Genomic DNA, 27,760 nt, shown 5'->3' with positions numbered 1-27,760 from the left:
TTCTTCAAATAAATCATTCCAAGGTAGAAAAAACACCTGTTTTACTAAAATTTCAGTGTAAAGATAAGATAGAATGTGAAATTCAGTGAGAACTTTCAATTTGTATGAGCAGAAGGAAGGCTATTCCAGTAGTAACAGAACGTCCAGATCTATGAGTGGAGGAAGGCTTGTGGGAAGTATGGTAACTAAAAGCAAATGTTTAAATAGTAGAGGAGATGGATCAGCCAGATTGGGAAAAGAGCAACATGAGTGCTGTGATGAGAGATGCTAATATTTAAACTTCAGTGTTAAAGAAAGTAGATACTGATAACGACAATGCTAACAGCACAGCACTGCCATACTGCAGAATCTGTGTGGGTCAGAAGAGTGCCTCAACCGAAATGAACGCACCAGCAGAATTCTGGAAACATTAACGAAGGAAAGTTTGATGAAAAGTTTCACGCACGCAAATATGTCTTCAAATCTTTTTATCATATGCCTTAAAGGATATAAAGCTCAGTGGTAAAGTCTGTTTGTTTTACAGCCTTCTGGAAAAGCATTTCATGCAGCTAAGGCCATTCTGTGCTAGACTGAGAGACTGGAGTGTCTTTGAAGACCTCAACAGGTCAGGAGAAGAAAGATCATTGGCAAGTTACAAAGAAAGGAATGTGGTCTGCTCTGAATGTGAACCACAGGTGATGATTTTATGTTTATACACAGTTCACCTTGTCCTTACTTGCTTTTGTTTTTGTTTCAGTTTGGTTTTATTTTCACTTCCAAAGAGTATGAATAAAGTCTATGATCATGATCAAATTAATTTAAGTATCAGTGTTTTTAAAATGAGAATTGTAAATTATTTCTCTCACTATATACATGCACAGAACTTACAAATTATAGTGACACCTCCAACTTATAAATAGGAAATCTGAAGTTTAAAAAGAACACAAGAATTACAAAGGAAAGGACGATCACAGAAATCAAGGAACAATCACATGCCTTTTAAAACTAGTTCTAAACCACAAAGTGAGATAATCATACAATTCAGAAAAGAGAAGAGATGAAGAAAGGATGAAGAGATTATCATAGAGAAAAGGAGAGGGAGAATAAGAGAAGAAATTGAGAGAAAGAGAAAGGCAAAATGTGAAAAAAGAAACAATAAATGTCATATCCTTAGACCTTGATTTTTATCACTACCACTATTATCAATTATTAATATATGCTTGCTAGTTATCAGGTTTGAGGAGTGATATTTGTAACCAAGTTATAGTATGTGCATATATTATGTATATACACATATGTTATATATGTATATAATTAATATAATATATTAAAATATTTACAGCATATCACAAGATCTTGTTTCCTCGCAGCAGCAGTACAGCATCTGGACTACTCTAGCAGGATTGCCCAGAGATGACTATTGTGAGTCCTCTGCTAGCCTTTTACAACTGTTCTGGTAATGCTTGTTCTTTTCCTTTGCTGTGGAAATTGTATAGTCTGCCTGTCTATAAGTAAATTTGCTTTGAAAAATCTATAGATGATTTATATCTTAATAATATTTAATTTTCCATTACATGAGTATGGCATCTATTCCATCATTAACTGGGTATTTCTTAACTGTTTTAATGAAAATTTTATAATTTTTGTCTACATGTAATATAGGTGTATTTTTAGGGCTTTACTGCAGTATTCTCATTTGTGTTTGCGTGTGTATGCGCATGTACATGTTGTGCTATTGACAATGACAAACTTTCATGATTCCACTTATTAATTATTCCCCAAATCAGTTTTTCCTGCGGCTGTTGTTTGTGTTTTGAGACAAGATCTCATGTTGCCCAGATTGGGCTCCCACTTGCAATGTGTCTGATAATGACCTTTAACTCCTGAACTTCTGCATCTGCCGCTCACCCAAATGCTGACATACAGGCATGAGGCAACAAGACTCATACAAACATCTGTTCTCTGCCTTTCCCTTTTGTTGTGAGCTGAGTTCTTTTGGTGATAGAGATCGAACCCTGCACAGTGTAGACAAGTACTCACGCTCACACTCGTTTACATCCCCAGTCCTTATTTTTATTACATTGGACTGTTGGTAGAATTTAAAATTTTTATAGAGATGGTCATTTGGCCCATGGACAGAGATTCGTTTACATCTTCCCTCCTAATCTGTATCTGCTCTTTGCCATTCTCAGCAATTGTGATCTTAATAGATTGTAAGTGCTATGACTTATGGCATTCGCTGTAAAGGATTGTTTGGTTTTGGTAAATGGACCCTATTAAGTTGAACGTTGAATCAAATTCATGTTCTTGAGATTATAGTTGCTTAGTTATATTATCTTACTATTCTTTTTTAACCGTTTGTTTTCAATTTGCTAATATTTATTAGTATTCCTATCCAAGCTGATCAAGGATAAGTCTTTCATGGATTTGTTTTCTTCAAGAGGGGTATCTGTCATGTGTCTCCAACCACAAGACCTCATTGAAACCTGTTTATTTCATTACATACAATACAAATTGAACTACTTATCCCTCCATTTCCTCTCTGTCCCTCCCTCCCTCCCTTTCTCTCTCTCTCTCTCTCTCTCTCTCTCTCTCTCTCTCTCTCTCCATATGATACTGACTAGAAAATTTCATGAAAAACTTTTGAGAAAGCAAACTTTTGTGCTGATTGCTATGATTAGTTGACTTGAATAAGAATGCAATATTTGGGAATTTCATGGAGCATTATTGCGAAAGCCATGGCGAATAAACCAAAAGTCAAGCTTCATTAAGTTGATTCTCTCATAGATGAACTTGGACTTGCAGAGTTCTCTTCATACTGAAGTTAGGAATACTTTCAAATCAAGAGCGTTAAAAGGCATGTTTGTCTGTAGCTGAATTTAATGTTTAATTCTTTCCAAATAACAATTCTATAACATGTTTCATATTTTGGATACTTTTGTTTTCTTTTTTAAAAAGATTAAAGGTGATAAAAAGTTTTACTGTCTGTGTTAAAAAAATAAAATACACTCTAATTTTCTAAAGGGCAATACGCTAATATTTTGATATTTTTAATTTCTTTTGCCGTGACAGATTTAAAAACTTACCTCACAAGATATTTTATTTCTTTAGTTTTGACACAACTCTTTTTATATTTTAATTAACTTTTTAAATTTCATTTTACATTCAATTCACAGTCCTCCCACCTTGTCCTGCTTCTCCCCTGGCTCACCTCCCATCCAATCCTCCCAGTGAGTAAGGACTGAACCGAGGGCGCAAAACCAAGGCAACAACTCTTTTTAAGCCTTTTTTACACAACTACTACATGGTAATGGTTTGTTCATAGACATATGTAAACATGATAGATAACTTTTTAATGTGATGACCAACCAAAGACAAAACATACATCAGTAATTCACAAAATAGAATACAAAGTACAAGAAAATATAATGAAGTTCATGAAACAACCAATATTCCTTTTATTTGTTTGTTTGTCTTTATTCTGCATCAGCATTGACTGAAAATCTGCCTGAGTACTGTTTTCAGTCTTGATTTGAAATGTTTTTTAAATTATATCTTACCTTTGGGAGATTTGTACATAGAACCAGTTTCTACTGAAGTACACCTGAATTTAAATTAATCAGTAACTGAAATTTTACCAGCAGTAACCACACAATTGACATTTCCAGGTTTGGACATATTGTTGCAAAAACATTGAAAACAATTCTACATGCACTAAAACAAACCCAGCCTGAAAGTACTAACCTTCAAAGAGAAAACATATCACTAAAGACATAGAATATAGGAAAGACCAAAGGCAGATCTGCCTGTAGCTTCACTAAGATGAAAGGTGGGGAGCTAACCTGACCTATGAACCAAGGTTGTAATTTCTAATTTAGAAGGTAGTAAATTTGTACTAATGACACTTAGAACTCTTGCCCTGCCCTCCAGAGAGTGGAAGAGCTGCACTGTAGTACATTTCCAGAAAACAAAATTACTGTATGTTTGTCTGTGTTTGTACATAAACAAAGGTGCTGCAAAGGTAGATTTGGAGATATGTGGTGTTTAAACTAGTGTTAAAATCAGTTCAGCTAAAAATTTTAAGTTTGTAAACCAGAAGAAAGAGAATGATTGCTTATCTCCTAGTCAGATCTGAAGTCTCAAAGTACTTTGTGGCATATCTCTTTATTCGTTTTAAGCAACTCCACAAAACAAATTTGAAGAATGCAATTTTTTCAGCCACTCCTTGTAATTGTGCAAATACAACAGGTATAATAACCAGAAAGCTCCACTTGCAAGTTCATCTATAAAAATTATATTTTGCATACCACAATGCCAAAATGTGTCTAAGTTAGCCTTCTTACTTAATCTTAGGCTGTTTTATGCTGATGTTTCTTTCCTTTTCTAAGCATGCATGTGGAATCTTGGTGAGCACACAAATAATTTGTATAATCTACTGATTTCGATTGCTGGAAATTGTCAACAAAACTCTTATAGGACCCATGTAGCTGAACTGCTGTGTCCCACTAGGACTGGTCTCTTCTGAGGTAGGTACTTCATTCAGCCTTCTCTTAACTTAACTTTGCTATTCACTTGCTATATGTGCCCTTTCTTGCCTTCACTTTCTCGGTTTTTGCTTGGTAGCCTTATAACCACTAACCGATTCCCCCCCCCCCCCAGTAAATCCCTTTATTATGTCTAACTGTATATTATGGGCTCACTTAATTCTATTATTAGATTAGTTCATTGTGCTGGATCAACCATAATCCCTCGGTCATTTAATTCACTTTGAAAATCCTAAATCTTTCCATGATTAGAAAGAAAGATAAAAATGTGTTTTCTGATTTCTAATTTGGAGCAGATAAATGTTTCTTCTTTCTGCTGGGTGAAATAAAACAAAACACCACAGAAACATCTCCCCGTATCTTGTGGTTTTTTTCCAAAGGACATGGGAACCAATGCTATTCCCAGTCAATGAAAATTTAGTGCTTGAATATGCCATGATTTGTTCTTTACCCTTGATGGATTAACTTGAGCAATGTCAAAAGTGGCTGCCAAGTTTAGAGAGGAAAACAAGATAAGATTTATCCATACCAATACATCTCTCAACATGTCTGGTTTTTATCACTTGTGTTGCCAAACAATTGTGTATTCTAAGATGGTCTCTGTGAATAAAGGAATGAAAAGATACACTCTGAGTATTTTTTCTAAGACGGTTATAGATTGGATTATGGGGCCTAAGATTTTGACAGGACATGAATAATGGCAAGGCTAACTACAATGTCAGAGCCCTGGATTGTGTAGCCCAGGTGGATTATCCAACAACTATGGAATTTTAGTGGTTCAAAGAACACAAAGACAGTATAATTGTTCACATTTCAACATTTTTCCGATCTTCATTTTTGTTCTTTCACTGAAATTTGTCTCTTGTAGTTGATGTTGAAAATGAAACACTGCTTTAATGACATTCTTAAAGTAAACAGTTGCTAGCTATCTCTTTGTGTCGATAGTTAAAAAATTTCATGACCTTTACACATTTCATAAGTGTAAATGCCCAACTCCTGCAGTTGTACTCTGGCCCCAAAACATGCTATTGTTATAACAGAGTATGCGAATTTTAGCAAACAAAAAATGCAATATCAAATTTCATATAAGTGCTAACTATCTGAAATTTATCAAGTTATAACACAAGCTTATAATATTTTCTATTCATTAAATGTATATCCTTGACTCCAGTATAATCCTCTCGTCCTGGCAATATGGTAGTGTAATAGATTATTTGGTTCTTTTAGATTTTCCTTAATTCAGTAGATTTGAACCCCATCAATACAACTTTATTTTTACTTCCTTGCTTTTTTCTCATTTTTTTTTGTAAGCATAAAGGTTGAAAGGACTGTCTGTATCTGCTAAATAAATGCATTTGAGTACAATTCAAATTGAGTATAAACAACTCTTCTCAATTTTTCTAGGGTTGCAAGTCATTTCTATAACAATGCTTTATGTGGAACCTTGCATCAACTTCATAAGCAGCCTCCATCATCACCCAGCTCCACCAGAACACTGTGGTGATTGACATGCATTGCTGCATGTGCAGCTTCCTTACTGCAGGGTCAGAGACTCACCCAGGCAGGTTCCCAAACCCTAACTACTACACAGTCGTCTTAGGCCATCTTCATGAAGACTGATGGTTCACTCTGAATGACCTGCACAGTTTAAATGGTTCCCAGCTCCGAAATGTATTTCATGTTAAAATAGATCACTCTGTCGCTGTGGTCTACAAAAAAGGAGTTCATAAATAAATCTCAAAGATCACTTCAAACTTTCTGAAGCAAGATATATTTTAATTTAGAATTTCACAAATTTGTGACCTATTGTACATATGATGGTTAAAAATCTTTACTACTTAAGGAAACACTGTTTTATGATACATGAAACCAAAGAATTTAGAAATTTAATTAGAATATATGATGTAGTAAGAATGTGACAAATTGTGAATGATGACAAATGTGTCTACATGGGCCACAAACCATAATTCCAAGGTTCCTTTATTAAACAGAAGTTAAATCTGAGATACTTCAACACAAAACCCAAATTTTTTATCCTGTAATTTCTAAAATGATAGTTCTTGTAGAAATGAAATCACTAGGTTTGCCTCTGCTCAGGACAGCGTGAAGGAGATAACATACTATTAATACACTCTCTAAAACTCAGACTAACCATCTTTGCTATTATATTCTTGCCTGTCCTGTAAAAAACAAAAGAAAAGAGATTTACAGAATGAGAAATCTACTCTTCTTTTAATAAACAGGCATTTTTCTGGTGTAGTAAAGTCCTATCCTAAATAACTTTCAGGCCATGTGTGCCAAACATGATTTCTAGCTGTAGTGAGGGTAATCTTTCCTGATGGATCTTTGGCTCTAATGAGGCTGTCTCTTTCCTAACACCTACACCCCGTCCCAGTTTCCACATTTTCATGGAACTTAAATATTCCTTTTTTTCAAGCATTTGCTTTGTCCCATGGATAAAAGTGTCCTTCCTCCTTGTATCTTAGAATCTATGGTTTCAACTATGTGGTTACAGAAAAGGGTGATACCAATTTTCACAACAGCCTAGGCAGATATTACATCTCCCCTTGCAAAGTTCCCTGCTTGCTCTGTACATGTAGAGAAAAATAGCTTTGGTGTCCAAATGCATACCTTTGCAACAAAGAATATGCACCACAAAGACTAAATTAATATTTAAATATGTATTTAATAAAGGTACCTAAAATTTATTAATATGATTTCAAGACCATTTAATTTTCACAAATAGTAATTCTGAATATAAAAGAACACTAATTATTAGCCTTCAATTATCTCATTTCTGTAAAATTTATTCTTTGCTACTTATAGCTGAAATTTTTAAAAAAGAAAATGATGAAGTAGATATATAAAATATACCTATTATTTTCAGAGCTAATGTCTCCTTTTACTCTTCCTTTCATATTTTTTTTTGGTGAAATGATGCCTGAAAGTTGCCTTAATTTTCTTTCCTTAACTTGAGGGTAACATCAGAGAAAATGGAGTCCACCTTGTTTCCTGCTTTGCCCACAGAAGTCTGTGGAGCCTCGTGAGCTCTTCTCTTTCTTTCAGTGGACAAAGTGAAAGGGGAGGGAAACTGTCCTGAAATAGTCAGACTTCCTTTGTCTCTGGGTATGCGTGTTTATGCAAAAGAACAAAACTTTTATCAGTCTGGTCATATTTATGATTTTCCCTCTGCAAGTTGAAAAGCACATGATAAAAACTCTGGTCATAAATCCAAAATTTACCTTTGGTTTTGGTATGGATCCAGCAAGTGTTCTTGATCACAAACGCTTCATCTGACATGTTTAACTGATGACTCCCCATAGATAAAGCTGAAAGAACATGATTTAATAATTCCATTCATGTCCCACTCTCTGTAAGAGTTGCCATTATTTTTCATTTATTTCAAATATTTCCTTTTTAAATAATATACCTCCAGGTTCCCTATATGTGTGTATATTAATTTTTTTACTATGTATTATGTTTAACTGGCTTTTTTATTTTCCAATGAATTTGTTGATCTCTGAAGAGATCAGCTTTCACCTTTTTAAAACACTGTATTGTTTGTTTGTGTGCAGTTTATTTACATAGACATGCAAGTGTGTCTAGGTGCAATGTAGAAGCCAGGGGTCAATCACTCTCTGCCTTATTTTTTTGAGAAAGAGTCTCTCACTTATTCAGAAACTCATGAATTAGATAGACTGGCTAACCAGCAAGCCATAGGAATCTTACTAACATCATCTTCCTGGCAGGGGGATTGCAAACATTGTAAACACAATGCTACACTGTTTTGAGTGAGTTCTGGGGATCCAAGACCCCACACATGCGTGACAACACATCACCACTAATCCATCACTTCAGCACTTTCATTTAACTTTTACTGGGGTAGCAGAGGGGTTTATCATCATACCTACTCAAGAAATAAACTTGATGAAATTATTTTAAAATCTGAGTATGTGTTAAGCACTAGGCATAAAACGTAATTCAGACTGATTTTTTCACACATAGCTCATAATCAAAAAGCAAAAGAAATACAAATCTGTAACTCTCAAAAAGAAGAATTGAAGGCATTAGAGGAAAAAATCATAATCTCACAGGTTTAATTTAAAATCTGTGCTTACTCACCCCTGGTGAGTGTGACATTCATCAAATCCCTTGCTATCTGAATCATTATAGTATCATATTAAAAATAGTTTCTCAGAGGAAAAAGAGAATATGAATTTTCAGCTAGCAATAATGTTGTATCCTTTATCTATAATTTTCCAAGCTATGGTCAGAAGATATTTGTACACAAAAGAAAAGAAGATAGCTTAAACTTTGCATTTCTCAGGAGTTGTGAAAAAAGAAAAGCCCCATCATAGGGTGAACATAACACAAAGGAGTGATGTATGCCTCTACTCTAAGCCCTCAAGGGTAGACCCATTCTGCAAGGCTGACTCTGCTTTCTTTCCAAAGCCCTGGATAAGACAAGACAAACTAGTGTCCTGGACACTTTGTATTCTGTCTCCGCTTTCTTCTTTCTTTCTTTCTTTCTTTCTTTCTTTCTTTCTTTCTTTCTTTCTTTCTTTCTTTCTTTCTTTCTTTCTGTCCTTCCTTCCTTTCTTCCTTTATTTCTTTTTTCTTTTGTTGAAAAGAGTTTTTTTCATAATATATTCTAATAAGAATTTCATTGACCCTTACTCCTCCCAGTTCCTCCCTCTTTCCAATCCCATCTGGATAAATGTTTCTGTCTCTCTGGAGCAAACAAACCGGCATCTAAGGAATGATTGTAAAATAAGGTTAAACAAAACAATGGGAATAGTACAAAAGAAACAAACAGAAGAGAAAGAGACAAAAACACATGAAACACATGTAGATGCAGATACACACATTCTCACACAAAGGAATACTATAAAAACTGAAAATTTTAATATATATGAAATATTTATATATGTGGATAGATGTATATATATATATATGAAAAGAGTCTATAAAGATTTTTTAAAGGCCCTGACACAACATTATAACACAAGGACTTCCAAATATGCTGTTGAAATCCTTTTGTGTTGGTATGTACTGCTGGGCGAAGCACCTGCTCTCAATAGTATCTTTTCTTTGAATGAGACTCCCTTGAAGAAACTAATTGTTTACTTGCATGTGGTTATCAACTGCAGCTAACTTCTTTATTGGGGATGGGGTGGTGTGTATTCAGTTCTTGCCTCCATTTTAGGACCCCATGTTGTGCAGAGCCAGGCAGGTCCTGCTGCATTAGTCTCTGTGAGTTCGTATGTCTTCAGAGGGCCTTGTTTCCTTGGTGTCCTCCGTCCCTTCTGATTCTTCCACATTCTGCCTCCTCTTCTGCAGGGTTTCCTGAGCCCTGACGGAAGGTTTTGGATGGAGACATCAGGCTTAGGGTTGAGTGCCCCAAGGTCTCTCACTCTTGCACAATATCTGACTGTGAGTCATCTCTGTATTTGTTTCTGTCTTTTGCAGGAGGAAGCTTCTCTGATGATGGCTGAGAAAGGGACTGATCTATGATTATAGCAGAATTTCAATAGGAGTCATTAAAATGCTGTGTTCTTTTAGCAGAACTGAACTACTAGCTTTTCTCCCAGTCCTCTACCCTATCTAGTCTCAGGTTCTCAACCAAACAAGTATTGTAATGCATGGGTTCTATCTTATGGAATGGGTTTTACGTACAATCAGATACAGGTCAAATACTCTCACAAGCTCTGTGCCATGACTGAATCAGCATATTTTAAAGAGAGGTCACCATTGTAGATCAAAGGGTTTGTAATAACTGGACTGTTGTTTTGCATTTCTCCTGCGGTCCAAGCAGAATGCTTTCCAGTACCATGATCATTAGCCAATAAGGATGAGATCTCTAGGTTGGGAACACCTCAACTTTTCCATATTCAATGACCTGTGTAGGTTCTGTCTTTAGCAATAGGGCTGTCATATTATGGAGTGCAATCCATTGTCTTGGCAATAGCTTGAGTTTTGGGAGAGTTCTCATTGTAGCCCATTGGCCAGCCCCTTGATTGTTTGTAATTCATTCTCAGTACTGGAAACTTCATTTGGTTACAGGAGATGTCCAGTTAGGGGTGACTTCCCCACTATTTGATGATTCATTTAGACTGTCTTCATATGTGTATACAGCAAGCTTCTGTTGTATTAGGTTTTTCATATGACCCTATCAAATGGTCCTTCGTCTTAATCTTCCATCTCTGAATTTCCTTCATCACCCTCCTCAGAATATATTGTATAAAAAACATTTACTTTTGATCAAATTAAATATATATACAAATATATATGTGTATATATATACATATATATGTATATATATACACATATATATTGCAATTTTGTCAATGCCATATTTTCTTAAACTTAAAAATATTTAAACTGTGGTTAATCATCTTTTGTTGCCTGTGAATAAATAAAAAAGAAACAAGTACACACAGATAATGTCATCGTCTGAAGACCTACTGCAGCATTAAAGCATTATTTTCATTTTTTAAAGTACTGCGATTATTTTAAAAACTGTCTTGTGTCTGTATACTAAATATTTTTCCTATACCGGATACTGACAAACTTATAAAACTTTTTTCATAAATCAATTACAGGAAAAATCTGAAGGTAAATAATTTATAACATGATGAGTTGTTCACAAGCTGATAAATCTGCATGCATCCAAGATTGGATTTCCTCAGCTTCCATCAGTTGGTGTTCCTGTATCCCCTATCAAGAGATGGAGCCTGTTATCTCACCCCTATTTCACAGGGTCAGGAAATGATATTAACCCCTTTCCAAGAGAACAACTGCAACTAAAAAGTCACATAGCAAAACTATGTCCTCAGGATATAGAGAAATGAAGACGGGTGAAGGGTAGCATAAAGGGTAGAAGGCAGGCCTCGTGTGAAATAATCAAGTGAAAAACAATGAGATGCATTTTAGTCTTGAATCTCCTGAAAGTGGAAAAAAGTGAAAGAGCAGGCAATAGATTTGTGCCACAAAGTTACACTTTTACGACGTGAAACTTGCAAGGAAGAAAATCAACAGTCACTCAATGATCTGTCTTGAACTGGGGCAAAGGTGAACTCTGCTTGTTCTTTCAAACACAAAGGCACACAAAACACAAAGAATTCTTACACTATGTCTTCCATTTCCCCTTTGTCCAGGGAGCCTCAAAATGGCCTTAGTATTTCAAATAATGTTGTATGTAATATATTAAATTATGGGTTGTCACTTACTTGGTGCTCTCTTAGCATGAATAAAATCCTGGGTTTAATCTCTAACCTCATAGAAACTGGACATAGTGGTGTATTTCTGAAATTCTAGCATTTGACAGTTGGAAGCAGAAAGATCTAAAGTTCAAGGGCATCCTCTGCACTAAAGCGATTTTATTTCAAGATAGTTTAGAATACATGAGATGCTATGGAAAACAATACATAAAATTATTACAGCATTTAACATTCTAGCTAGGTAATTACATCTAATTGCAAATCTTATGTCATATATAATCCACACATTTCCTTATAATTCATAATGAAAATTGCTAAAATATATTGTAAAATTTTAGATTACATACTCATATAGTCAACCTATAAATATTTATGGCACAATATCAGAGGAAAATTATATTGAATTGTTAATGTTTATGAGTTCTATACTTAGAATGCATTTCTTAATTCTAAGTACTTAAAGCACTAGCTCAATAGTTTATTGCTGAGGCCCTTGAATGAATGTGTTGGATGGATAGATAATAGATGGATTGATTCTCTATAATCTACACTATATCTAAACTTTTCCTACACTATAGAAAGACAGATGATATTAATAGACTAATATTCCCTGTAGTGTTTTATTAAAATGTCTTTCACTTATTGTACGTATAAGGGATCCAAAATTATGCAAATTTATTATATTTACTAAAAGAGAGAAATGACTTTTTCAAATTGTCCTTTGACCTCTACTTTTGACCCTGGGATATACATGTGTATACACACACACAAACATGCATGCCTGCACACACAATCATGTGCACAATAAATAAATGTTTAAAAGAATGAATAGATTCTCAGAAAAAAAGTGTGTGAACTAAAATGGGTTCGGTGAGATATCAGTAATTTTAACTGAGGAGTTACTTCATTTTCCTAAGAAGGTGGTATTGGATAATCCCTAAAACAACACAAATTATATGACGCTTTTAAGTCAAGTAATTCTAGCCCCAGACATAAGCCATCCATCTTATCTGAAACTTGTCTGGATCCCATGATTTACTACTATGAATTTCTGTCTTTTTTCTTCTCTCTCATTCATTTATCACTTGCCTTGGATTTTCTTAAATTTCTGTGGGCAGAAACAATTTCAGACTCCTTTCTCTTCTTATATTTTGTCTATGGCTCTGAAAATTTTCTTTAAATGACCAGATTAAAACCAAACAAAAACAGATGTTCTGAAAACAGTAAGCATTGTGAGGATTTTAATATAAAGTAGAAGAAATTAATGTGATTATCTTAACCTTAGCATTGGCTTTCAACATACTAAATATGCATGTCACATGTACTTCCTTTAAGAAATGAGAAGAACTTTAAAATATAATCAAATGTTTAAGTTTAGGGCAAATTGTAATGATATGACAGTTCATAATTAGAATAAATGATATTTTGAGCCAAGACCTTTTTGCCTGAGCTTTGGAAGTCCAAGATTTTCTGTTTCATACAATTATGAGAAGCCAGCTTGGTCTTTACTGGTTTCCTAACTGCCCTCCGTCTAGATACCACGGATACTCTTAAAGCATTATATTCATGGGATGAATGCTGTTGCCACACTTGGTGCGCAACAACTGTGGTTCCAGAATGTGTCATAATCTGTCACAGATCTGTTCATTATTTAGTTAAACTTGGAGGGGGAAACAGATTCGTTTTTCTCTATCCAAAGGCACTTTTGTAGAATAAATTATATACAAACACGGGACACAAAAGAGATGGAATAAGAAAAGAAAATTGACATTTTGATTTGTGGACTCTCCAGTAGGTCTATCATTCATCGAGAAAAATATCACTATTGTCACTCTTCTCGGGCACGAAAGCTAATTGGCACAGCTGTGGCAGAGCGGTCCTTCTGCAGGGAGCGGCGCCTTGCAAAGACATGCAAGGCACGAAAGGACTTGCAGGTGTTATGAATGGGGTCTGAAAGATGAGACAGTCTGGTTGGAGAGAGCTAAAGATGTATAGATGTGTCTTTCTAAGCACTGAACTACTAATACGCTTTTTTTGTGTGTGGATAACAGTTCATTCATTGAGAAATTATTTCTGAATTTGTACTCCATACAAAGCCATGTGCTAAGCGCCAGCTTTAGCTTAAAAAGCCAGAAAAAAAAAACATTATTATGGGAAAGACAGTCACAAATCTGCATAGAAATGAGCACTTTCTCTTTGTCTGAAGTAGCACAAAGCATTATTTTAGCTTGCTTTTTCAGTTTTTCTTCTCATCCATAACCATATTGACCATGCAGCTTAATGATACTCAACACTTGTCAGAGTGAATACATGAAATCACTTGCCCAAAATCATATCCAGGCCCTTTGACAGCCAGTTGAGAGAAATGGTGACTTTACCATCATCTCACATGAAAGAGGCAGATAAGAATTCATGACCATAACATATCCCTTCGCAACCTCAGTGTTTTATGACGATTTATCAATCTCTATTAGTGATTTACAGATATTAGGCTTTTTATATTTCAGTAAATTGAAAAGAAAGTGAGAGAAAGAAGAAGGTTGTTTTTTCTGTTGCATTGCAAAATTAATTTGGAAATGTTTTCCAAACAGAGAATCTCCTTACCACCAACTCTACCACCTAGTACAGTACATAGCAGTGGTAGAGTTGAGGCAAACCTCTGGGCCAAACACTTTAAATTGAACCAAACTTACTAAGAGGTAGAGACAGACTTGGAGTAGAGCAAGATTGCCTTTTGACATGCAGAAGGTGCAGCGCCAACAAGCCAGCATACAACCAAGAGTAGTTTAGGCTACTTTGTCTAATCAGGAGAAATTTTGGCTTTTCATGTCCAGCTGCAGATTCATGTTCTCTCTCTCTCTCTCTCTCTCTCTCTCTCTCTCTCTCTCTCTCTCTCTTTCTCCCCTGACAGATGGGGAGTCTGCATGGGATTGAACTAGCCCCTCTGAATGTGGGTGACAGTTATGTGGCTTGATCTATTGGGGGTGGGGCACTGGCAGTGGGTCCAGGACTTATCCTGGGTACATGAACTGGCTTTTGGGAGCTCATTCTTTATGATGAGATACTTTGCTCAGCCTTGATAAAAGGGGCAGGGACTTGAACCTTCCTCAACTTAGTGTGCCAGACCTTGTTGACTCCCTAAGGAAGGCCTTACCCCCTTTGAGAAGTGGATGGGTGCTGGTATTGGGGGGTAGATAGAGGGACAGGAGAAGGGGAGGGAGGGGAACTGGGATTGATATATATATATATAATGCATTTTTAATAAAAATGCAAAAGATAATAAAATAAATAAAAGAACTGTCAAGTTCTTAAAAACAGGCTTCTCTAAAATTCTCACTCCAAAGTATTTTGTGATTCATTTTGGCACTTCCAACTTTGTTGGAAATAAAGATTCTGCACTGACTGCCATCCAGACCTTCTAGCTTCTGTTTACCTAGAATGGATAGATGGCTGATTCATCTTTTTAGTCCCTTCTTTCAGTATATAAAAGGCACTGATAATAGTCCATCATTTCTACCTTCCAAATATTACTACATCTCTCATGAATGTATTCTAGAAGTGTGGTTGGTTAGTGGGAAGTTGGAGAAGCAAACCTGAGAGAGAAGTGTTAACTGAGGTTTCTGTCCCACCTGGTCCTGCAGTTATTCAGTCCCAAAGAAACACATAGGGGTCTACATTAATTATTAACTGAATGGCCTGTTAGCTCAGGCTTCTTATTAACTCTTTCTTACATCTTATGTTAACCCATTATTCTTGGTATCTTTTTCGACTAGGCAAGCACATCTTTCTTGATCTGTGGCTGGTTTCCTCTGTGTCTATGTGACTGCTGCAGATTGAAACTTATCTATTCCCAGAATTCTTGTTTCCTCTCCTCTATTTCCTGCCTGATTTCCTACCTAAACTTCCTGCCTGGCTACTTGCCAATCAGCATTTATTTAAAATACAAATAACAAGGCACAGATCAACATTGTACCACAGCACTTGCCCCCCCTTTTAAGATAAGAACTCTAAATCAAATCTCCTTTGTTTAGCTTTTCTACTGACCATTCTCCATAACAACTTGTAACCAACATTCTAAACAAAGGCAATCATCTATAAACCATTTTGAAGGAATGTGGGCATAGTTTTCCAGGATACTTCCAGGATACTGATTGCGGGTACTGATAATCTTATGGGAACCTAAAGAATATTTACCATCAAGTCCTGACTGGAGTATCCTGTAAGGTTTGATCATAACAGACAACAGTCTTTGAACTGTTTGGGATGTAGAACTCAGAAATCTGGGCAAGTTCTCCTATTAGAGATTTCTCAGGGGGTCTTCCTTTGTCAAACCTGACTTTTCTTAATGCGGAATGAATCCATAATCCCTCATTTCCTGTGGAAACAAAAGCAAAACCTCTCTCCAAAGTAACATGTCTTTTGACTTGAAGTTTAAAGTCAAAATATTACATATATATATATATATAGTATTAAATATAATATATATATAGTATTAATCCAGCAGCATTTATAATCAAATGTCTTTTAGCAGCTATTGTTCCTTCCTCAGTCATTAAACAATTTAAAGACAACACAATAACATGCAGTATCCAGACTTTCTGTGTATTTTTTAATCTTTATGTGGCTTTATTTTAACCTCTATTTCTTTTATTTATATTTTTAATTTTTGGCTTTTTGAGACAGGGTTTCTCTGTGTATCTTTGGCTGTCCTGGAACTCACTCTGTAGACCAGGTTGTCCTTGAACTCACAGAGATCCGCCTGCCTCTGCCTCCCAAATGTTGGGATTAAAGGTGTGTGCCACAGACCCAACTGCTATCTCTCTATTTTTATTTTAAGGACTTTATCCCCTTTTTTTCTCCTCCCAAACCTACATATATTTTTAAACACACAGCAAACCATTTAGAGGTTTTCTTCATCTTTTAATCTATTTTTACTGAATATCTCTCTTTTTCTGACCATATGAGTCTTTAATTTGTTAAGCGATAGGGCTAGGATTAAAGCTGTGGCTTTGGCAGCTGGATCTAACCCATTCCTTAGCTTTTTTCTGAGAATATATCCTCATGGCAGAGGTACTGTCCAGAGCCATGTTTATTGCCACAACTCTATGGCATTTCAAGGTCCCTGCCACCACCAAAAAATATGCAGTCATCTTTTTATCAGCACTATTTGTTTCATGGCAGGACTTCTTAAAAGAGCTGCATGGTTTTACAGCCAAAGCTCAGTCAGAAAGCGTTTCTTAAATGAGTTGTGCTTACCTGTAGCAAACAGAGCAAATCTGCAAAATTACTGATACCAAGAAGCCATGCAGTCACATCTTGCTTGATCTGTGTCTGGCTTCCTCTGTGTCTGGGTGATGACTGCAGATTGAAACTTCCCTCTTCCCAGAATTCTCGTTGTCCTGCCTCTACTTCCTGCCTGTTCATCCCACCTATGCTTCCTGACTGGCTACTGGCCAATCAGCATTTATTTAAAATACAAGGGACAGGGTACAAACCATTGTCCCACAGCAGAGAAGCAGCATCAAGCAAGGAAGAAGAATGAACTCCACAGCAGAGCTTAGCTACAGACTTAGCGTGGCAGTGAAACACTGACACTGTTCGTAGACTCCAGCTCAGGGTGGCTTCCAGAGATCACAAGTTCCCTGTCACTCACTGCCTGTTGTGCTTGTGACTCTGTAAGTCCAGCCATTAGACAAAGAACACAGGCAATAAGATACAGATGTCCACAGCTGTGAACCAGTCTGGCATGTACTAAAAAGGAATTAACCAAGGTATAAAGATAGCACACACCATATCATCATTTTACAATTGGGAAATATGGAGAGCATCTGTGTCTGAGCATTTATTTCTATGGTTACTGTTGTAAAGAACATTTGAACACGTGTCTTTGTATGCACTTGTATGTGTGCATTCCTATCAGTTATATCTTTAGAACAGGCATTGCAGCATCACAGGGTTTCCAAGCTCTCTGCTTAGTAAATGCTATTCTTCATTTTGCCAAAACAACCAAACCATTTCACATTCTCAAGACTAGCTTAAGAGAATTCAAGTCATTCGAGGGTCTAGTCCACTAAATGTGATCCTATATATATATATATATATATATATATGTGATTCTAATTTACTTCTCTCTAATTGTTAATTAGAGAACCATTTTCAATTAAAAACTCTCCATTTTTATTGTAAACTGACTTGTTCATATAGATTTAATAATATTTTTTATTTTTTACATTAAAATACAACTACACCATTTATTTTCTTCCTTATTCTTCCTCCAACCCTTCCCACTTACTCCTGTTGCTTTTTCTCAAAATCATGGACACTTTTTCCTTGATTGCTACTGCGCATACATTTATAAATAGAACCTGCTTAGTCTTTATAATGTTACTTGCATATATGTGACTTCATGGTTGACAATTTATTTAATGAATCAATATTGTCTTATAAGCCTTATTTTCCTTATTTTTGTTATTCATATTTTGGTGTTCTTATAATTTCTTAGTCTTGTAAGCAGGCTTGAGTCGAAAGAGTGATAGCTGATTACAGTCTTCCACTTTTCTTTTTTTCTTGAAAGTAATTTTACTAAATTATAAAAGTTTCCATTTACGCCCCTCTTCCCAACACCCTCCCACTCCCCCCCCTCCTCCTCCCTCTTTGTCCCTTAGGGCAGTCAGGGTTTCCAGCCCTGTGGGAAGTTCAAGTTCGTCCCCCCTCCCTCCAGGTCCAGGAAGGTGAGTATCCAAACAGACTGGCTCCCAAAAATCCAGTATATGCAGAGGAAACAAGTCCCAGTGTCATTGTCAATGGCTTCTCAGAAACCTATGAACACCTAATTTTTGACAAGGGAGCTAAAGGTATACAATGGAAGAAGGAAAGCATCTTTAACAAATGGTGCTGGCATAACTGGATGTCAACCTGTAGAAGGATGAAAGTAGATCCATACCTATCACCATGCACAAAACTCAGGTCCAAATGGATTAAAGACATCAACATTAATCTGTCCACTTTGAACCTGATAGAAGAGAAAGTGGGAAGTAGTCTACAAGATATAGGCACAGGAGGCCTCTTCCTAAGTAGGACCCCAGCAGCACAGACAATAAGAGAAACAATGAATAAATGGGATCTACTGAAACTGAGAAGCTTCTGTAAAGCAAAGGACACTGTCAGTAAGACAAAAAGGCTGCCTTCTGACTGGGAGAAGATCTTCACCAACCCCTCATCAGACAAAGGTCTGATCTCCAAAATATACAAAGAACTCAAGAAACTAGGCACTAAATCTCTAATTAATCCAATTTAAAAATGGGGTACTGAACTGAACAGAGAATTCACAACAGATGAACTTCGAATGGCCAGAAGACACTTAAGGTCATGCTCAACCTCCTTAGCGATCAGGGAAATGCAAATCAAAACCACTTTGAGATACCATCTTACACCTGTCAGAATAGCTAAAGTCAGTCTTCCACTTTTCACACTGGTAAATGGACTCCAGGAGATGTGTATCATTGGCATCCACACTTCTCCTTTGGAAAATTCTAGGAAAAGAGGAAGCACCTGACTCACTGTACACTCTGGGAGTTAAAGGGGTTGGAGCTTCTTGTTCTTGAAGATGTTCTTGCTGGTGAGAGAGTCTTTCATCTCCAAAATTGTCTTTGGGAAATTGCTTCCAAAGGCTATTATCAGATCTAGACCCTTCTATCTGCTACGGAGCAAGGTTATTGTAGGTCATCCTAACAGAGAACAACCTGGATCGTGCATCCATCCCTTGGGTAAGTAGCTTAGCACCTGCATGTTCACACATGAGCCCTTAGGGGAGCTGATTTAACATAAGCTCTCCTGTCACTGCGAGAAACTATTTGACACTTCATTGAAGATTTTATCTTATCTTTAAAATGGTGAAAAATATGAAATTTAGAGAGTACAAAATCAAGAAAATTATTTTTGACATAATTAGTAGGATCATTTAAGCCACTTCAATGTAAAGTCAAAGATAAAACATGAGAAAAAAACTCCAGGGTTGAGGCAGTTTTAAAACTGTCATTAGATGAAAGTCATATATCCTTTCATACCCCAAGAACACTGCGAACAGTACAAAAGCCTCTAACATGATCCACCCTCTAATCTCTGATTCTTAGGTCATTATAAAAGGTCAGATTCCAGAGCCGGCATGTAGATAGCATTGTATACAAATGAAAGAAAGAGACATAATTTTCTCTTCAGAGAAAAAAAAATAAATCACCTGGAGACAAAGTGTGGCTTGACAGTTAATTTCAATGTGAAATTATGTATATAACTAGTACTAATTACCTACATCTGTGGCTACATAGTTTTTGTGTTACTAAGATAGCAACAGTATTTGGTTGCCTCAAGAAAGAAGGAAAAATTGAAGTCAAGTCAAGAAGTAGCTATGGTCTCCTAAGAATCAAGCTATTAAAAAAAATCTTTGTGAAGGATTAAGGTAATGAGTACAGAGAGACTGTGCCAACCACCAGGAAGGGAAGGTTATCTAAAATAACTATGAATTGTCTAAGAATGGTAATGAGATTTGAAAAGTTCCCTCCGTTAGTCAGATTGTGGAAAATATCACAAGATTATTATAAACCACGAATGGAACTGTTGTCATTGGCAATTTAAATTCATTGTGTCTATTATAGAAAAGAATAAAAAAATATTCTGACCCTAAAACAGTCATTCCCCGCATTCCAAGACCAAGTGTGTTCTTGTAAACACATTCTTTCCTTGGGAAATGACTGGAAACTTTGTCCTTCCCTAAGGTATTCCATATCCAGTGATGACCTTTGAATAGAAAATGAATCTAATGGCTAGGGACAAGGCTTGGTGGTTAAAGTTGTTTGCTACACAAGATTGAGGTTCTAGATCCCCACAACCCACATATAAAATCGTAGGCTTATAAACCTGTTCCTTTAACCCAGGGCTAAAAGTGGTAGAGATAAGTGGATTTGAGAGCTCGCCTGACAGACATCTCACCTGAATCATTAATCTCCTGGTTCAGTGGGAGACCCAGTATCAGGAAATACGTTAGGAAAACAATTGAGGAAGACATCCTTAGATCAATCTCTGGTTTCCAAGTGTGACTACAAATGGACACATGTACATACACAGCACGCTTGTGCACACTCTCATGCCCCCCACACACACAAGAATGACAGGAAGAAAGAGATAGAAAAGAAGGGAAGGATGAAGGGAAAGTATCTATAGGAAGGATATGGCAGCTGAAGCAATGTCTCTTCCTTCTATAAAAAGAAAACAAATAAATTTCCAGGGGATAATATGGCATTATAATGAGAGCATGAAAATTTGGAATAATTTATAACATGTTCACTGAGTCCTAGCCACACCATTCTCCCAAATTAATGCTGATGCAAATAAAGAGACCTTAATGGAGTTTTGTGGTACAGAATGACTAGTGTCTTTAAACCTTAGAGACAAATACAGTATAGCAGAGGCAAAAAGCAAGAAAAGGAGAGGAAGATGCAAAGGAGGGAGAGGGAGAAGAGGTAGTGAAAGAGGGAGGAGAAAAGAAAAGAGAGTTTTCTTTATTGATTGAAATTAAAAAAAAAACCCTAAGATGTATAACAATGAAGATGAAGAATAACACACATAGTATGATGTTAAATAAGCAAAACTTCTTGTGTGATGGTATTGAAACATGAGGCTTCTGAATCAGCATGTGGGCTGTCCTTCACATCCCATTTCAAGCACCTCTATGATAATGACATAAACCAAGAAAGACTAGATAAAAGGCAAGGGGCCTCGGAAGACATAAATACCATCATGTTATTTATGCTGGAAGTTTTAATTCTTGTTGGGTATCATCAATAAAGCTTTATTAACAATCTTCTCCAAGGAAAACACAGCAGTTTTGTTTCCCACAAATTCACATAGGTTTTTGTTTGCTTGTTTTTTGTTGTTCTTGTGTTTTGCACACACCCTTACCTATGGAAGTTAGGTTACATGCTGTGACATCTAGGAGATTCAAGCTCTTTCGTACACCTGTGAGGCTAGACTGATTTTGTTGTTCTTGCTGTTATTTGCTTGTTTTACATTATATATTGTGTTTTATTTAATAAAGTTTTAGTTTTCCAAATGTTCAGCTGATTAAACTTGCTTGTGTATCTTCATCAGCAGCTGAGGCTTCTCCACCCTTGGTCTTTCCGAGGCAAATGGACTATGAAACTGCCTTTATGAGTCCTTAATCTTTAACTCCGCAAGGCTGTTCTGGCCAGGGAGCAGCAAATCTTCAGTCACACTCAGACACCACAGCTCAGCTCGAACAACAAGCTTATAGTCCAGAACTTCCTTAGAAAGTTTGTCATATATCATTCTGTCAAACACGACTACTTCGTAGGGCTTGTGTGGAAATTTGTCTTTGAACCACTTGTCGATTTTGGCCTCGCCATCAGCGTTGGCTGTTGAGCCTGTCTTTTTTTTTTTTTTTGTCAACTCTCTGGCATCTTTTCTTGTTCTTGGGCGGCACAGCAGAGCTCAGAGAGTGGCCCTACTGAATGGTAACTGAATTAACAAAAGGTAAGAAGGTCTTTCCATCGGAAAGAACGGAAGTCTGTGATGATGAGAGAAACATCTTGATCTCAGAAACAAAACAACTTAAAGTTTGTGTATCAATGGTTTATCCTTGAAAGAACTCTGTTCATTCTTTAGTGCAAGCTCCTAGCTCAGTTAGAGAAAACAAAAATCTCATTTCACTTCATTTTTAGGTGCCCTGTTTTTATGTCCTTATTTTTTATCCTTTTCTTATTTTCCATTTGCTTTGCCTGTGGATTTTTTTGCCTGCCTAGAGACTTACGGCCTAGGCTCAATTGACAGTCCTACCACTTAACCTGGGACTTTAGTCAGGTTGCATAATTCACTGAGTCTCCATATTTTAATTTCAAAGAGACTGAATCATATTTTCCCCCTCCTTGGTTTGTTATAAGGATTAAATTAATTAATATTTTAACTACACTCAATGAGCAGGATGAAGTTAAATCACATTAATTTATTTAATAAATGAATTTAATTTCTTGCATAGTTCTTGCTGATTGTTAGAAAGTATGCTGCATATCAGGTATCGTTCCTTTATTAATTATAGATGACATGTATTTTCCATTCCTTTACCTATTTGTTACACTGTTCTCCCTAATTTTATTCATAGCAAGTTGATCATATTTTATTTACTGGCATAATATATACTAATAGATTGGAGGAGAGGAATAAATCTCAACATTTCCCAAAAAACTCTAGTGATTTTAATGATTGGCAAAACTTTCTCTTTAAGTTGGGGACTGAATTTATCAGGATGTGTCACCAAAACTCTGTTATCATTTTGTTCCGATTTGCTGCACAGTTCTTGTAAATATTTATAGAACTTATCCTTTTATAACATTAAGTTGCACTATCCAGAAATACTTAGCAAACTCTAGCAATGTCATGATTTTCAAACTTAGTTTTCATTCGGGCTCACATGGAAATGATTTACCGTGTTAACTTATGTTTTCCTTAGTTGGATCAAAATGGATAAGGAAGAATGTTGTGACATGGGTCAATGTTCTTGCAGGATTGCACTAAGTTACAGAACATTTTACTTTTTCCTGTGTGACTGACCACACAATATCTATGCATACCACATGCATCAAATTGAAGCCTCTTTGTGAAATTTTTATAAGGTAAATGAGAATTCCTGCAATCCCAGACTCTCTCAGCATCATGCTTTCATGTACAATGACATTTTACCCATGGACTAAATAACAGCTTATACATGGGTTTTATGAGAGAACCTTACTCAGCCTTCCCCTCCCCATCTGCCTTTTTTTTTTTAATGTATAATAGTCTCCCTGCTATGCTGAGTTTCACTTTCCAGTACTTGGGTTTTCTCTGGCCAAGCTTAATCTGGAAACATTAAATAAAAACTTTCAGAGGTAAAGAGTTCAAAAGTTGTACATGTAGAATGTGTTGATGAGAAAGGTGCAATTTTTCAACACCAAGTTCCTTCCTCCCTGGACCTGAATCATCTTAGCCACTCTCTGAAGTATCAAATTAATTGTCCTGAAATCCAGTGCCTACGTTTAAGTATCCATTGTTTTACCTAATGATGGCTCTAATATTCCACAGTAGCAATACCGGAAATTTGGATATGCCAAAGGGGGATACTGGAGACTTTCCTTAAAGGGAAATACTCAGCTTAGTAAGAAAAGAAAAGAAAAAAAAAGAAAACAGGTGTGCTGAGGCTGCTAAGAACAAGTCATCTACCTGTGAAATTGTGAAAAAGGAAGAAGAAATTGTGCTAACTTTGCTGTCACACCTCAAATTGCAAAACGCAACGCCACAGTGACGACTGCCACTTAGTTAAAATCAAAAGGGTATTAAATTGGCATATCTATGTATAAAAGAATCACGACATGTAAAACAGTGTGCGGAGTGTGGAATCTGGTACTCTGTGGTTTCAGGCTTCAAGTGGAAGGGAACAGATGTATCTCCATGGAGAAGAGGAAGCTTCTGTAGTTAGATCTAACAACTGCATAGCTTTCTGAACTAAAGGATGCCGGTGTAATGTAAACTTGCGATGGTTAGTGATATGGTAGCTTGAAAGAGATAAAACACTTGCAACTGTGCCTTGCCAGATGAAGGAAGGGAATGATCACTACAATGCTTTTATGAGAATTTCCTAGGGTATGGCATGAGGATAGGATAAAGTTGATTTTGGAAACACCCAAAGAAAACACATACGAATTTAAGTTTGTAATGTTTCTTTCAATATATATATATATATCTCCTTAATTTTGCTTCTAAGCCTGATGTCTCAACTTGAGGAATTGTCTCACAACAGAGAAAATCTGTGTGGGTTAACTGACTGTTAAATGAATAATCACATAATCACAGTTGTTTGACTGGCTAATGATGCTGGATTTTTGCAAAGTGATAATTAATCCAAATAATTTCAAGGTTGGGGAGCGTGAACTTTCACATGACACTGGACACTGCGTCACTACCAACGTGACGCTGTGCTTTATTCTGACAAAGCCTTTCTCCAGTACTTGCTATGCATGATGTGTCACACTGAGAAGGGCAGAGAAGTGGATCATGAATAAAACATGATCTGGGCGTTAATGAGGCTTGTGAAATAAGAGGAGGATATAGAAAACAGCAACTATGATGAAGTGTGTTGCTTACTGATTTAATAAGAATTTAAGGAAGGTGGATGGTGAAACACCCAGTTTGGCTAGAAAAAGACTAAAGAGTCAATATCCACTTTCTTGAGATTATATTACTAGAACAGAATTTTGAGATAAAAATAGAAATTAGCAAGTTGAAAGAAATGGGATGTAATTTTATTATCTATTTTGCTTTTGAAGACAGCTTATCCTTCTTCAAGAAAAGTAATAAATTATGACAAAACCCAGAGGTATATGAAGAATTGTGAACATAAATTTGATGGGGGCATTTTGCTTGCCTATAATCATCATTATATACATGCTGTGTCGATACGCAATCCAATAGAGTCCTGTTTGACTCTCTCCTATTTCCTGAGCTCTGTTTTGCAACAAAATATCAAGTAATCAGAACATAACCCAGAGACTTTAATCAATATTTTTACTGCTATCTAGTTGCAAAAAGCCTTTCAAGCATAGGAAAGCACAAAACAGCCTTTCCTATGTCTCATTTTTTTGACAAGTGCTTTTTTCTCACTTCAGTGCTCCATTCAAAAATTGCATAATATTGATTACAGGGCTCATATATGATCCTTGGGATTGCTTTCTTCTATTGAAAAGCCATCTTTTAGTTTGTGTAGTTACAGCACTGCAGGAGTCTGCATGGATACAATTACCCATGCATTGTTACAGCATGAGTGCCGCAAGGAAGAAAATAACAACATAAGACAACTGAACCAGATGAATATTTGAAAATAAAACACTTAAGATATAATGTAGCTTCTGTGCTTAACAACTGTTCACCAGGAAAGAAAAATTGAAAGAAAAAAGAACATAAATAAATAAACCTTTGCAATTCTTTTAGCCTAAGGTGTTTTTGCTGATAGTAGTATTGTTTTCAATGCCCATTTGCATTCCTTTAGTTAACTTACAAAAGAAGGGAGCCAACAAATATTTTTCTGTTGCCTTAGTGGTTAGGGAAAAAATAGTTTATCATTTCCTAGGGCAATGCCAGATGACGGGGTAGAGTCAATTCCCAGGAGTCGCTGAGAAAATTACCAGTTACAGAAAAATAGTAAATACCACATTTGAGACACTTTGACCTCCAAAATCTAAAATTAGAACTTAAATTGGGCATGACCTTCCAGGATATCTTACTATCTGGAACAAATGAGGAGAAAAAGTAAAGCAGATTCCAGGTGGAGAGTACCAGAGTGGGGCTTCATGCTCTGAAAGTCAAGAAAAGATCGAGTTATAGGGATGGATCTAGAGAGAGCCTCAGTAACACTGGGGTCATCTTAAAAGTGCAATCCATTGGACATCTTCCCTCCAAAGCTCACCATCTCATTACAGATGACTTCATTTGTTACACGTACAAATATATTAATTCTCCTTTGTCGATGCTATTTCTAGGGATGGAGTTTCAGTATTGTTTAAAGAACACTTATACAAACACTAAAATAAATGACAGGGCTTCTTGAGCTTAGAGATCACACCTAGTCTCTCAGAAACAGCATCTCTTAGTTGTAAGGTGAAAACAGTTCTCCCTCAGGGAACAAATTGCATATGAAATGTCTGGTCCATAGGAAGCTTGTAATAAGAGTAATGCTTGTGAATAATCATGGTATTAAGATCAACAAACCAGACAGCATTGCAGATTTACACATTTTAAAAGGCACAGCTATTTGGAAGAAATTCTATTAAGAATAGAAATTTGGACTGTCAGTATAATTTGTCAAGTATGAGGCAAGTTCCAGAAGGCAATGACCAACTGGCGCACACCCCAAAGTTAGGAGAGAGGAAGAATGGTGGTAGACAATGGTAGTCATATGGTGGGCAAGATAAAAACACTATTAATTAGAGATGGTCACACTGTGAGTGCTCCCAAACAGAAAGCAGGCATAAAGACTTGCCTCTGTGGGAGCTTGCAGAGTGCTGGAACTCTTTCTTCTAGTAAACTTTTCAAATTGAAAAGCACTTAAACGTGCGTGTGTATGTGTGTGTGTGTGTGTGTGTGTGTGTGTGTGTGCATTGTACTAATATATGTTGTATATAATTTTAAGTAGATATAAAATAATATAATTCATAAAATGATTCTTTGAGATTTTATCAAACAAGCTTGGAGTTATTTATCACTCCCCCATCTCCAATTACAGCCTACTCTTATTTTTCTCATTTCTCCCTTCAAATCAGCTATATCCTCCTTTCCTACCCACCATCTCTTTTCTCGCTTCAACTATTTTTACTTTCCTGATTTCTGCAGCTGCTCCATGTTGTATTGTCACGTCAGGATTTGCAACTAGGAATAACAGGTGAGAGAAAATATGGGTTATTTGGTTTTCTACGTCTGGGTTACATCACTTAATATAATCTTTTCAAATTTAATTTGTTGATTTGCAGATTTTATTGTTTTATCTTTATTTACATGTGAGTAATATTCCTTTATGTATCCGTACCACATTTTCATAACTCACTCATCTGATGAATGTTGAAGAGCATTTATATTGTATTAATTTCCTGCTATTGAGAATAATGTGGCAATGATCATGCTGAGCAAGTATCAGAAGTAGGAAGTGAAGTCCTCTGAGCATAATTCAAGGACATGGTAATGGGGAAACGGGAAAATTTCACGGAGTTCCTCCTCTACAGAGAGAACAATGGTAAACGATGACAGCTGCAAGGAGGAGGATTAACCTGTTCCTGGGACAAACACCCTAATTAGTTATCTAGTATAAAATGGTCAGCCCTGAAATTATATAAACAGAAAAAACGAAACAGACCCAGAAAGTTGTATTTATATAAACATGCATATAATATATAATATATATTTTTTTAAAAAAAGAGGCCATCGGTT

The sequence above is a fragment of the Myodes glareolus genome, chromosome 2 (genome assembly GCF_982192425.1).
Source record: "Myodes glareolus chromosome 2, mMyoGla1.1, whole genome shotgun sequence".
NCBI lineage: Eukaryota > Metazoa > Chordata > Mammalia > Rodentia > Cricetidae > Myodes > Myodes glareolus.
This window is presented reverse-complemented; position numbering follows the sequence as displayed.